Source organism: Oncorhynchus masou, unplaced genomic scaffold (genome assembly GCF_036934945.1).
Source record: "Oncorhynchus masou masou isolate Uvic2021 unplaced genomic scaffold, UVic_Omas_1.1 unplaced_scaffold_7870, whole genome shotgun sequence".
NCBI classification, from domain to species: Eukaryota; Metazoa; Chordata; class Actinopteri; order Salmoniformes; family Salmonidae; genus Oncorhynchus; species Oncorhynchus masou.
Genome location: NW_027014341.1, coordinates 1 through 13,742, shown reverse-complemented (window position 1 = coordinate 13,742; position 13,742 = coordinate 1). Strand labels below are relative to the sequence as shown.

Sequence of the window (13,742 nt, the reverse complement as noted above, 5' to 3'; positions counted from 1 at the left end):
TACTGTCCTACAAATACAAACAGCCACCTGAACTACTGTCCTACAAATACAAACAGCCACCTGAACTACTGTCCTACAAATACAAACAGCCACCTGAACTACTGTCCTACAAAGACAAACAGCCACCTGAACAACTGTCCTACAAATACAAACAGCCACCTGAACTACTGTCCTACAAAGACAAACAGCCACCTGAACAACTGTCCTACAAATACAAACAGCCACCTGAACTACTGTCTTACAAATACAAACAGCCACCTGAACTACTGTCCTACAAAGACAAACAGCCACCTGAACTACTGTCCTACAAATACAAACAGCCACCTGAACAACTGTCCTACAAATACAAACAGCCACCTGAACTACTGTCCTACAAATACAAACAGCATCTACACAAACAGCCACCTGAACTACTGTCCTACAAATACAAACAGCATCTACACAAACAGCCACCTGAACCACTGTCCTACAAATACAAACAGCCACCTGAACTACTGTCCTACAAATACAAACAGCCACCTGAACTACTGTCCTACAAAGACAAACAGCCACCTGAACAACTGTCCTACAAATACAAACAGCCACCTGAACTACTGTCCTACAAAGACAAACAGCCACCTGAACAACTGTCCTACAAATACAAACAGCCGCCTGAACTACTGTCCTACAAATACAAACAGCCACCTGAACTACTGTCCTACAAAGACAAACAGCCACCTGAACAACTGTCCTACAAATACAAACAGCCACCTGAACTACTGTCCTACAAAGACAAACAGCCACCTGAACAACTGTCCTACAAATACAAACAGCCACCTGAACTAGTGTCCTACAAAGACAAACAGCCACCTGAACAACTGTCCTGCAAATACAAACAGCCACCTGAACAACTGTCCTACAAAGACAAACAGCCACCTGAACTACTGTCCTACAAAGACAAACAGCATCTACACAAACAGCCACCTGAACTACTGTCCTACAGAGACAAACAACCACCTGAACTACTGTCCTACAAAGACAAACAGCATCTACACAAACAGCCACCTGAACTACTGTCCTACAAAGACAAACAGCCACCTGAACTACTGTCCTACAGAGACAATCAGCCACCTGAACTACTGTCCTACAAAGACAAACAGCATCTACACAAACAGCCACCTGAACTACTGTCCTACAGAGACAAACAGCATCTACACAAACAGCCACCTGAACTACTGTCCTACAAAGACAAACAGCCACCTGAACTACTGTCCTACAAAGACAAACAGCATCTACACAAACAGCCACCTGAACTACTGTCCTACAAAGACAAACAGCATCTACACAATCAGCCTCCTGAACTACTGTCCTACAAAGACAAACAGCATCTACACAAACAGCCACCTGAACTACTGTCCTACAAAGACAAACAGCATCTACACAAACAGCCACCTGAACTACTGTCCTACAAAGACAAACAGCATCTACACAAACAGCCACCTGAACTACTGTCCTACAAAGACAAACAGCATCTACACAGCATCTACACAAACAGTGAAAAATGGCTTTAAAGTTTGTTTTCTTGTCCATGCATATCAGCCATGACCACTGATCTGACCTATGACCCCTATGTACTGATACTACACTCTGCCTTGGTATGACCTATGACCCCTAAGTACTGATACTACACTCTGCCTTGGTCTGACCTATGACCCCTAAGTACTGATACTACACTCTGCCTTGGTATGACCTTAAACAGCTGTCTGGGTAATGAAACAGCAAAGTGCAGCATCTAGAAATCTAAATGTGTTGATCCAGATTTATTGTTGTTTTTCTGTTTGATGGAAACAGTTTGAGTTCTAACTACATTCCAACTGTATTTAATGGTGTTATGTAGTTGAGTTGTCATGTTGTGAATGTTGTATTGTAGCAGGCCGATATGATGGAGTTAGACACAGACAAGACACAGAGACAACAACAGAATAGGATATGATGGAGAGAGACACCAGACAGGACACAGAGACAGCAACAGACGACACAGAAAAGTAATGGAGAGAGACAGAAGAATAGATTTCCAGACAGTTGTAGAATGTATGCCAAGACACATTGTAAGAGCTATAAAGAGAGAGGGAGAGAGAACAGGCAGAACCTGATATGTAAATGAGCAGGGCAAATGAAACTAACTTTTGACGACACCATGATCCTTCAGACTGTGTTTCTATTGAGAGATAAAAGGTAAGACGTGATTGTAATGAGTATTAATATAGTTGATGATATTGTTATGTGTGTTCATATAGTTGATGATATTGTTATGTGTATTCATATAGTTGATGATATTGTTATGTGTATTCATATAGTTGATGATATTGTTGTGTGTATTCATATAGTTGATGATATTGTTATGTGTATTCATATAGTTGATGATATTGTTATGTGTATTCATATAGTTGATGATATTGTTGTGTATTAATATAGTTGATGATATTGTTATGTGTATTAATGTAGTTGATGATATTGTTATGTGTATTAATGTAGTTGATGATATTGTTATGTGTATTAATATAGTTGATGATATTGTTATGTGTATTCATATAGTTGATGATATTGTTATGTGTATTAATGTAGTTGATGATATTGTTATGTGTATTAATGTAGTTGATGATATTGTTATGTGTATTAATGTAGTTGATGATATTGTTATGTGTATTAATATAGTTGATGATGTTGTTATGTGTATTAATGTAGTTGATGATATTGTTATGTGTATTAATGTAGTTGATGATATTGTTATGTGTATTAATATAGTTGATGATATTGTTATGTGTATTAATGTAGTTGATGATATTGTTATGTGTATTAATATAGTTGATGATGTTGTTATGTGTATTCATATAGTTGATGATATTGTTATGTGTATTCATATAGTTGATGATATTGTTATGTGTATTAATGTAGTTGATGATATTGTTATGTGTATTAATGTAGTTGATGATATTGTTATGTGTATTAATGTAGTTGATGATATTGTTATGTGTATTAATATAGTTGATGATGTTGTTATGTGTATTAATGTAGTTGATGATATTGTTATGTGTATTAATGTAGTTGATGATATTGTTATGTGTATTAATGTAGTTGATGATATTGTTATGTGTATTAATGTAGTTGATGATATTGTTATGTGTATTAATATAGTTGATGATGTTGTTATGTGTATTCATATAGTTGATGATATTGTTGGTGGACAGTGTTATAATAGGACTACTCTCCTTAAATGCTTTTGACATTAATTAGATGCGTGGGGTGAATTTGTTCTGTGCCCATCTGTGTGCCCCAGGGTGATCGCTCCGACACTATTGAGAATCTAAAAGGGTTCTTTGGCTGTCCCCATAGGATAACCCTTTGTAGAACCCTTTTTGGTACTAGGTAGAACCCTTTTGGGTTCCATGAAGAACCCTTTCCACAGAGGGTTCTACCTGGAACGCAAAATAATATTTGTTTGGAACCCTTTATTCTAAGAGTGTACTGTATCATTGGTCTATAGACTTGTCTTCTCAAAACAGACTTAAAACACAACAAGCAACAAACAAACATTTTATATTTCTAATCGACTGTTAACGCTTTTCACTCAGGAAGGTATGTTGTGTGAAAGAGATATTGTGGAGAGACTAACAATACCTTACACTTCCTGAAAACAGGTTGTGTGTATTCATTAGTGCCCACCGTAGCAAAACATTTGGCAACAGAAACTGTTTAGGTCACATTGTACAGCGTTTAGAGTAAACTGTTTATGCAACATTTTAAAACTATTGGCTGTGGAGTCATGCCTTGATCTTCAACACCATAGAGAACCAAGGGCTCTCTGTGGTCAGGGCTTGACAGCAACATTTTAAAACTGTTGGCTGTGGAGTAAACTAATGAATACAACCCAGGTTGTAGCCTACGACTCGGCTGTTTATACCTGCCTGATGCTGAAACCTGATTGTAGCCTGAGGGGTAAACTATGATACTAGCTAGATATACTGGTTTTCTAAAAATAGCCAGATTCAGTTAGCTTCACATTCCAGCTCAGACCTCACCCATCAGAATATACAGAACAGAACAGGAAATATCTCAATGACTTGACATGTTCTGGTTGTGAATTCAGGCTACAAGGTGAAAATCTTCCCAGGGATTATTGTAAAGTGTGTAGAGACATTAAATGTATGGTGTTATTTTTGTATAGTGAATGGAAGTAAAACACTCCTAACAGTAGATAAATTAAATGTATGGTGTAATGTTAGTATAGTGAAGTATAACACTCCTAACAGTAGATACATTAAATGTATGGTGTAATGTTAGTATAGTGAATGACAGTAAAACACTCCTAACAGTAGATAAATTAAATGTCTGGTGTAATGTTAGTATAGTGAAGTAAAACACTCCTAACAGTAGAGAAATTAAATGTATGGTGTAATGTTAGTATAGTGAAGTAAAACACTCCTAACAGTAGATAAATTAAATGTCTGGTGTAATGTTAGTATAGTGAATGGAAGTAAAACACTCCTAACAGTCTACTTCTACTGAGACAGGTTGGTGTCAGTTTAATCACACAACATGGAGCTGACTGGACGTGGTCAAGTCAAATTCAATATGTCAACATTCATATATTATAGTACATTTTTTACTACATTTAACATTTCATGTGATAATGTAATTGTATCATAGTTCCTCTATAGTGTAGAGATCCTATACATTTCAAATGATAATGTAATTGTATCATAGTTCCTCTATAGTGTAGTGATCCTCTACATTTCATATGATAATGTAATTGTATCATAGTTTCTCTATAGTTGTTATGTACTTGAGTGAAGACCCAAAAGCGGTTTTAACAGAAAACAGAGTTCTTTAATGAAAAACAGGAATGGCATAAATCCTCTTCCAACGTTGACAATGGAACAAAAAAGAACGTAGTATAGTGCAGGATGCACCTGCCAGGCAGACTCCGACAGGATAGGACAAGGTGGAAGCAAACGAGACGACAGCTTGCTTCTGGCATCAAAAACACAAACAAGAATCAGACACTGAAAGTAGCAGGAACAGAGAGAGAAATAGAGACCTAATCAGAGGGGGAAGAGAGAACAGGTGTGAAAGAGTGAATGAGCTAGTTAGGGGAGATGTAGAACAGCTGAAGAATGAGAGACAGAGAAGGTAACCTAAAAAGACCAGCAGAGAGAGACAGAGTGAAGAGAAAGGACAGGAACAGACATAACAAGACATGACAGTACCCCCACTCACCGAGCGCCTCCTGGCGCACTCGAGGAGGAAACCTGGCGGCAACGGAGGAAATCATCGATCAGCGAACGGTCCAGCACGTCCCGAGAGGGAACCCAACTCCTCTCCTCAGGACCGTACCCCTCCCAATCCACTAGGTACTGATGACCACGGCCCCGAGGGCGCATGTCCAAAATCTTACGAACCCTGTAGATGGGTGCGCCCTCGACAAGGATGGGGAGGGACGAGCGGGGCGCGAAGAACGGGCTTAACACAGGAGACATGGAAGACCGGGTGAACGCGACGAAGATAGCGCTGGAGAAGAAGTCGCACTGCGACAGGATTAATGACCTGGGAAATACGGAACGGACCAATGAACCGCGGGGCCAACTTGCGAGAAGCTGTCTTAAGGGGAAGGTTCTGAGTGGAGAGCCATACTCTCTGACCGCAACAATATCTAGGACTCTTGGTCCTACGCTTATTAGCGGCCCTCACAGTCTGCGCCCTATTACGGCAAAGTGCCGACCTGACCCCCTTCCAGGTGCGCTCGCAACGCTGGACAAAAGCCTGAGCGGAGGGGACGCAGGACTCGGCGAGCTGAGATGAGAACAGCGGAGGCTGGTACCCGAGGCTACTCTGAAAAGGAGATAGACCGGTAGCAGACGAGGGAAGCGAGTTGTGGGCGTACTCTGCCCAGGGAGCTGTTCTGACCAAGACGCAGGGTTACGAAAAGAAAGACTGCGTAAAAATGCGACCAACAGTCTGATTGGCCCGTTCGGCTTGACCGTTAGACTGGGGATGAAAGCCGGACGAGAGACTGACGGAAGCCCCAATCAAACGGCAAAACCCTCCAAAATTGAGACGTGAACTGCGGGCCTCTGTCGGAAACGGCGTCAGACGGAAGGCCATGAATTCGGAAAACATTCTCGATAATGATCTGAGCCGTCTCCTTAGCAGAAGGGAGCTTAGCGAGAGGAATGAAATGAGCCGCCTTAGAGAATCTATCGACAACCGTAAGAATAACTGTCTTCCCCGCTGATGAAGGCAGTCCGGTGATGAAATCTAAAGCGATGTGAGACCACGGTCGAGAGGGAATGGGAAGCGGTCTGAGACGGCCGGCAGGAGGAGAGTTCCCAGATTTAGTCTGCGCGCAGACCGAACAAGCGGCGACAAATCGACGCGCGTCACGTTCCCCGAGTGGGCCACCAGAAACGCTGGCGAATGGAAGCGAGCGTACCCGAACGCCGGGGTGGCCGGCTAACTTGGCAGAGTGGGCCCACTGAAGAACGGCCGGACGAGTAGGAACGGGAATGAACAGAAGGTTCCTAGGACAAGCTCGCGGCGACGGAGTGTGAGCGATTGCTTGCTTTACCTGCCTCTCAATTCCCCAGACAGTCAACCCGACAACACGCCCTTCAGGGAGAATCCCCTCGGGTCGGTGGAGACCTCAGAAGAACTGAAGAGACGAGATAAAGCATCAGGCTTGGTGTTCTTTGAGCCCGGACGATAAGAAATAACAAACTCGAAACGAGCGAAAAACAGAGCCCAACGAGCCTGACGCGCATTAAGTCGTTTGGCTGAACGGATGTACTCAAGGTTCCTATGGTCAGTCCAAACGACAAAAGGAACGGTCGCCCCTCCAACCACTGTCGCCATTCGCCTAGGGCTAAGCGGATGGCGAGCAGTTCGCGATTACCAACATCATAGTTACGTTCTGACGGCGATAAGCGATGAGAGAAAACGCGCAAGGATGGACCTTGCCGTCAGAGAGAGAGCGCTGAGAAAGAATGGCTCCCACGCCCACCTCTGACGCGTCAACCTCAACAACAAACTGACTAGAGATGTCAGGTGTAACAAGAATAGGTGCGGATGTAAAACGATTCTTAAGAAGATCAAAAGCTCCCTGGGCGGAAACGGACCACTTAAAGCACGTCTTAACAGAAGTAAGGGCTGTGAGGGGAGCTGCCACCTGACCGAAATTACGGATGAAACGACGATAGAAATTAGCGAAGCCCAGAAAGCGCTGCAGCTCGACGCGTGACTTAGGAACGGGCCAATCAATGACAGCCTGGACCTTAGCGGGATCCATCTTAATGCCCTCAGCGGAAATAACGGAACCGAGAAAGGGACAGAGGCGGCATGAAAAAGTGCACTTCTCAGCCTTCACATAAAGACAGTTCTCCAAAAGGCGCTGGAGGACGCGTCGCACGTGCTGAACATGAATCGAGAGAGACGGTGAAAAAATCAGGATATCGTCCATGTAAACGAAAACAAAAATGTTCAGCATGTCTCTCAGGACGTCGTTAACTAGTGCCTGAAAGACAGCTGGAGCGTTAACGAGGCCGAAAGGAAGAACCCGGTATTCAAAGTGCCCTAACGGAGTGTTAAACGCCGTCTTCCACTCGTCCCCCTCCCTGATGCGCACGAGATGGTAGGCGTTACGAAGGTCCAATTTGGTGAAAAACCTGGCTCCCTGCAGGATCTCGAAGGCTGAAGACATAAGAGGAAGCGGATAACGATTCTTAACTGTTATGTCATTCAGCCCTCGATAATCCACGCATGGGCGCAGGGACCCGTCCTTCTTCTGAACAAAAAAACCCCCGCTCCGGCGGGAGAGGAGGAGGAGACTATGGTACCGGCGTCGAGCGAAAACCGACAAATAATCCTCGAGAGCCTTACGTTCGGGGAGCCGACAGAGAGTATAATCTACCCCGGGGGAGTAGTTCCCGGAAGGAGATCAATACTACAGTCATACGACCGGTGTGGAGGGAGAGAAGTGGCCTTGGAACGACTGAACACCGTGCGCAGATCGTGATACTCCTCCGGCACCCCTGTCAAATCGCCAGGCTCCTCCTGTGAAGAAGAGACAGAGGAAACAGGAGGGATAGCAGACATTAAACAGGTCACATGACAAGAAACATTCCAGGATAGGATAGTATTACTAGACCAATTAATAGAAGGGTTATGGCGCACTAGCCAGGGATGACCCAAAACAACAGGTGTAAAAGGTGAACGAAAAATTAAAAAAGAAATGGTTTCGCTATGATTACCAGAGACAGTGAGGGTTAAAGGCAGCGTCTCACGCTGAATCTTGGGGAGAGAACTACCATCTAAAGCGAACAAGGCCGTTGGCTCCCCTAACTGTCTGAGAGGAATGTCATGTTCCCGAGCCCAGGTCTCGTCCATAAAACAGCCCTCCGCCCCAGAGTCTATCAAGGCACTGCAGGAAGCAGATGAACCGGGCCAGCGGAGATGGACCGGAAAGGTAGTGCGTGATCCAGAAGGAGAGGCCTGAGTAGTTGCGCTCACCAGTAGCCCTCCTCTTACTGATGAGCTCTGGCTTTTACTGGACATGAGGTGACAAAATGACCAGCGGAGCCGCAGTAGAGACAGAGGCGATTGGTGATTCTCCGTTCCTTCTCCTTGGCCGAGATGCGGATACCCCCCAGCTGCATAGGCTCAGCATCCGAGCCGGCGGGGGGGAGGGTGGCAGTGATGCGGCAGGTGGCAGTGATGTGGAGAGGGGAGCAACGGAGAACGCGAACTCCTTTCCACGTGCTCGGCGACGAAGATCAAACCGTCGCTCTATGCGAATAGCGAGAGCTATTAAGGAGTCCAGACTGGAAGGAACCTCCCTGGAGAGGATCTCATCCTTAACCTCGACGAGGAGACCCTCCAGAAAACGAGCGAGCAAAGCCGGCTCGTTCCAGTCACTAGAGGCAGCGAGAGTGCGAAACTCAATAGAATAATCCGTTATGGATCGATTCCCCTGACATAGGGAAGACAGGGCCCTGGAAGCCTCCTCCCCAAAAACAGAACGGTCAAAAACCCGTATCATCTCCTCCTTAAAGTCCTGAAACTGGTTAATACACTCAGCCCTCGCCTCCCAGATTGCCGTGCCCCACTCACGCGCCCGTCCGGTGAGAGAAATGACGTAGGCGATGCGGGCTGCGCTCCTGGAGTAAGTGTTGGGCTGGAGAGAGAACACCACATCACACTGAGTGAGGAATGAGCGGCACTCAGTGGGCTCCCCTGAGTAACAGGGCGGGTTGTTGATCCTGGGCTCCGGAGACTCGGAAACCCTGGAAGTGGGCGGTGGATCGAGGTGGAGTTGGTGAACCTGTCTTGTGAGGTCGGAGACTTGGACGGCCAGGGTCTCAACGGCATGTCGAGCAGCAGACAATTCCTCCTCGTGTCTGCCTAGCATCGCTCCCTGGATCTCGACGGCGGAGTGAAAAGGGTCCGGAGCCGCTGGGTCCATTCTTGGTCTGATTCTTCTGTTATGTACTTGAGTGAAGACCCAAAAGCGGTTTTAACAGAAAACAGAGTTCTTTAATGAAAAACAGGAATGGCATAAATCCTCTTCCAACGTTGACAATGGAACAAAAAAGAACATAGTATAGTGCAGGATGCACCTGCCAGGCAGACTCCGACAGGATAGGACAAGGTGGAAGCAAACGAGACGACAGCTTGCTTCTGGCATCAAAAACACAAACAAGAATCAGACACTGAAAGTAGCAGGAACAGAGAGAGAAATAGAGACCTAATCAGAGGGGGAAGAGAGAACAGGTGTGAAAGAGTGAATGAGCTAGTTAGGGGAGATGTAGAACAGCTGATGAATGAGAGACAGAGAAGGTAACCTAAAAAGACCAGCAGAGAGAGACAGAGTGAAGAGAAAGGACAGGAACAGACATAACAAGACATGACAATAGTGTAGTGATCCTCACTATATGAGCCACGTCACAATTCCAACCAAGTTACCCAATTGATGCCAATGGCACGATGCGTAGGTTGTTCACCTTTAACACATGCAACCTGGGTTCGCTTCCCTGCCCCGCTGTTTGCTACATTGGTGTCTGAGACATGCTTTTGTGTGAGCCAGGTAACAATTCCCACCATGTGGGTTAACCCTATTGGTGCAATACGTAGGGTGTTGACCTCCCTGCCCGCTGTTTTCAACTATATTAACAGCACAGGCTGCCCCACATTCGTTGAACAAAGAGACACAATAATAGGAGTGAAAGGATTTTAGGATAATATCAGTAAGTGTTGATTTAGAGTTGTCTTCTGGGTTCAGCCTTCTAGTTGCCTTCATCAACAGGTTGAAATGTAACTAATGACATCACAATGACATGTCCTCAGAGTTGGAAAGATCCTACATCTGAACACATTATTTAACATGGTGACATGGTGCTGCTAGTGAAAGAAAACATTAAGAGACAGAATACAGGCGGTGGAGTTTGCACAAAGTTTACGTACAACAATATATTGAACTAGGTAGACTGAGCATAGAGCTAAAGGCTATAACCACGGGGAAGAAACTGTTCAGATTGGGGTCTATAACATCCAATCACAGAGGTTTACAGCAGCTGACAGTTGCAACTTCATTGCTAATAACTCAAACTTCCTTTTTCAGATAAAGACCTCATCTCTGTACAGATGTAGGATCTGAATTTGATCACCCTGTTGCAGGAAAACTAAAACCTGCAGTGTATTTGATGTTTTAAAAGGCTTCTGAAGTTTGTCATTTCCACTTTCCACTTTAAAATGTTAATTATAATCCACATAATTGTTCTGCTTCAGTAAACTGTCTCAAATTAAGATCCTACATCTGTAGCAAAATACCTGTCTTTCATGTATTCTCCTTTGACCATTTGACATCTTGTATTTACTGTTGTTTAGGCTGGTTGAATGAGTTGTCTATGAAAGCTACTTCATCTGTAAGAAAACAGGCGTCCGCACCAGTGACTGTAAGTTATGTGATTTCCTCATATGAAATTAAAAGTATGTTTGTAGCCTACGCAGTTATAAAATGGCTGTTGAAACTGTGGCACATATTTCTCAGTACATTAGAAGTCAGATAAATGTGTTGAGACGTAGGAAAGATGGGCAAACTCTCGTTGGTCTTGGCTTTCTACACACTATTATAAGGTTAGTTGATGTCAGACATTCAATAGTCAGAGTAGGTTTGAGCTGTGATCACTTATCATGCTGACAAACCTGATGGTCTCTGTGAACTGATCTGAACAGGTTTAGACTGGTCATCTATGATATGTAGGTTATATACACTACATTCTCTGTCCTGCTACTGGTAGGACTATAACATTATGTGAACTGATCTGAACAGGTTTAGACTGGTCATCTATGATATGTAGGTTATATACAGTACATTCTCTGTCCTGCTACTGGTAGGACTATAACATTATGTGAACTGATCTGAACAGGTTTAGACTGGTCATCTATGATATGTAGGCTATAGCTGAGGTATAGACCTCGATCTGCATATCACTAACAAACTGCTATTATACATTATAACCTAGTCTACTTTACATAATATAACATCTACATATCACTAACAACCCACTACTATACATTATAACCTAGTCTACTTTACATAATATAACATATCACTAACAACCCACTACCATACATTATAACCTAGTCTACTTTACATAAAATAACAGCTACTTATCACTAACAAACCACTACTATACATTATTACCTAGTCTACTTTACATAATATAACATCTACATATCACTAACAACCCACTTCTATACATTATAACCTAGCCTACTTTATATAATATAACATCTACATATCACTAACAACCCACTACTATACATTATAACCTAGCCTACTTTATATAATATAACATCTACATATCACTAACAACCCACTTCTATACATTATAACCTAGCCTACTTTATATAATATAACATCTACATATCACTAACAACCCACTTCTATACATTATAACCTAGCCTACTTTATATAATATAACATCTACATATCACTAACAACCCACTATTATACATTATAACCTCGTCTACTTTACATAATATAACATCAATTACTTGATGCAAAAAAACCTTTCTGAATGGATCAATGATTTCCCCCTCAGATCAATCATGTCCGTTCTATCCCTTCTGTCTACATTCTCAGAAACATTTAGAAAATAACAGATTGAAAGACAATAAATATCCTACTTTTAGTGAATACAAATAATTGTGTTGCTGTACTGTCTATAACTACCTTAACAAACAGTGACTTATTATTATTATTGTTGTTGCTGTACTGTCTATAACTACCTTAACAAACAGTGACTTATTATTATTACAGACAGTTGCCATGGAGATGAAATGTCACAACTACATATTCATGTGATTGCATTAAATCACCTGATTGTTTCTATATGTCTGTTAGTAAATGTTTTATTTCTCAAAAGAGATAATGGATAAATGTGAACAATTGACATTCAGTAATTAGTTGTCACCATATTAACCACAACCAACATGTTGGATCTCTGTTTAGGGGTCAGTGCTCTAAAATGAGTCTCTCTGGGGAGAGAGAGGAGGGGGGCCCTGCCTCTAAAATGCATCTCTCTGGGGGACATGATACCAAAGTTAAGAGGTAAGATCACAATTTTATGAAGAATTTATTAAGTTTATTTCCAAAATAAATAGCTATCTTAAGATGAAAGCACTTACTGTAAATCACTCTGGATAAGAGCATCTGCTAAATCAGGGGTTCTCAATCCGGGGTCTGTGGAGGTACTGCAGGGGTTCTCAATCCGGGGTCTGTGGAGGTACTGCAGGGTTCTCAATCTGGGGTCTGTGGAGGTACTGCAGGGTTCTCAATCCGGGGTCTGTGGAGGTACACTGCAGGGGTTCCACGGAACCCTGACTGTACTCGTTGCAATGTACAAATCTTCACACCCGTTTAACAACTCTAAATATCTTTGGCATAGTCGGTATCAAGTCCCTTGCCACAATGTTGCCTACAACGTTGCAACAATGTTCATTTTCATCAAACTCATATTACACCCAAGATGCCTTCAAATGCCCAATTTATAGCCATGCCAAGTTTAGACTACTATTTAACAATGTGATGTTGTGCTCCAAAGGGAGAACTTGAAATAACATGACAAAAACGTGCTTATTATTATACACTCTCAAATAACATGATGTAGATAATTAAATCATCAAAAGAAAATGTGTTTAGAAAAACAAGGTTCCTTATAGAGTCAAAAAGGCTTCTATCACTTAAAATATGAAATCAATGTTATATATATTTTTAAATTCAGTGAAGAAGAACATCTAGAGTTCTGATCAACAAAAGGTTCATGTTTTGAGGATGTGAACCCAGCAGCCCTCCAGTGGTCAGATCAATTCCACCTGTTTTTTCCAGCGCCCGGCCCGGATTCGAACCAGCCACCTTTCGGTCACAGCTCCAACTCCAACTTGAGTTAATCTTTCAGAAATAAGCATGAGTTAATCTGCCAAAATGAAGACAAAATGCTATGCAGTTAAACATAATTATTATACATAACTCAGCGCCAAAAAGCACAAGACTTGCTGTTGCATGTAGGTCTATATTATTAATGGATTGATCATACAGAAATATAAAACATTATTTAACTACTACAAAGCACTACATGTGGTACAGGAACCACTGACTCACTGCATTATCTATAGTATTATCAAGACACCTGCTGTTAACTCTTAACTAC

The 13,742-nt window shown here is 42.7% G+C and overlaps 1 long non-coding RNA gene across 1 annotated transcript; it reads left to right on the top strand.

Annotated features, from left to right (window-relative positions):
• The first annotated feature begins 2,134 nt into the window (after positions 1-2,134).
• On the top strand, positions 2,135-12,637 carry LOC135537469 (uncharacterized). Its single transcript, XR_010455226.1, has 3 exons — positions 2,135-2,214; positions 10,915-10,982; positions 12,545-12,637. It is a non-coding gene; the product is annotated as an uncharacterized LOC135537469 (long non-coding RNA).
• Positions 12,638-13,742: the final 1,105 nt, after the last annotated feature.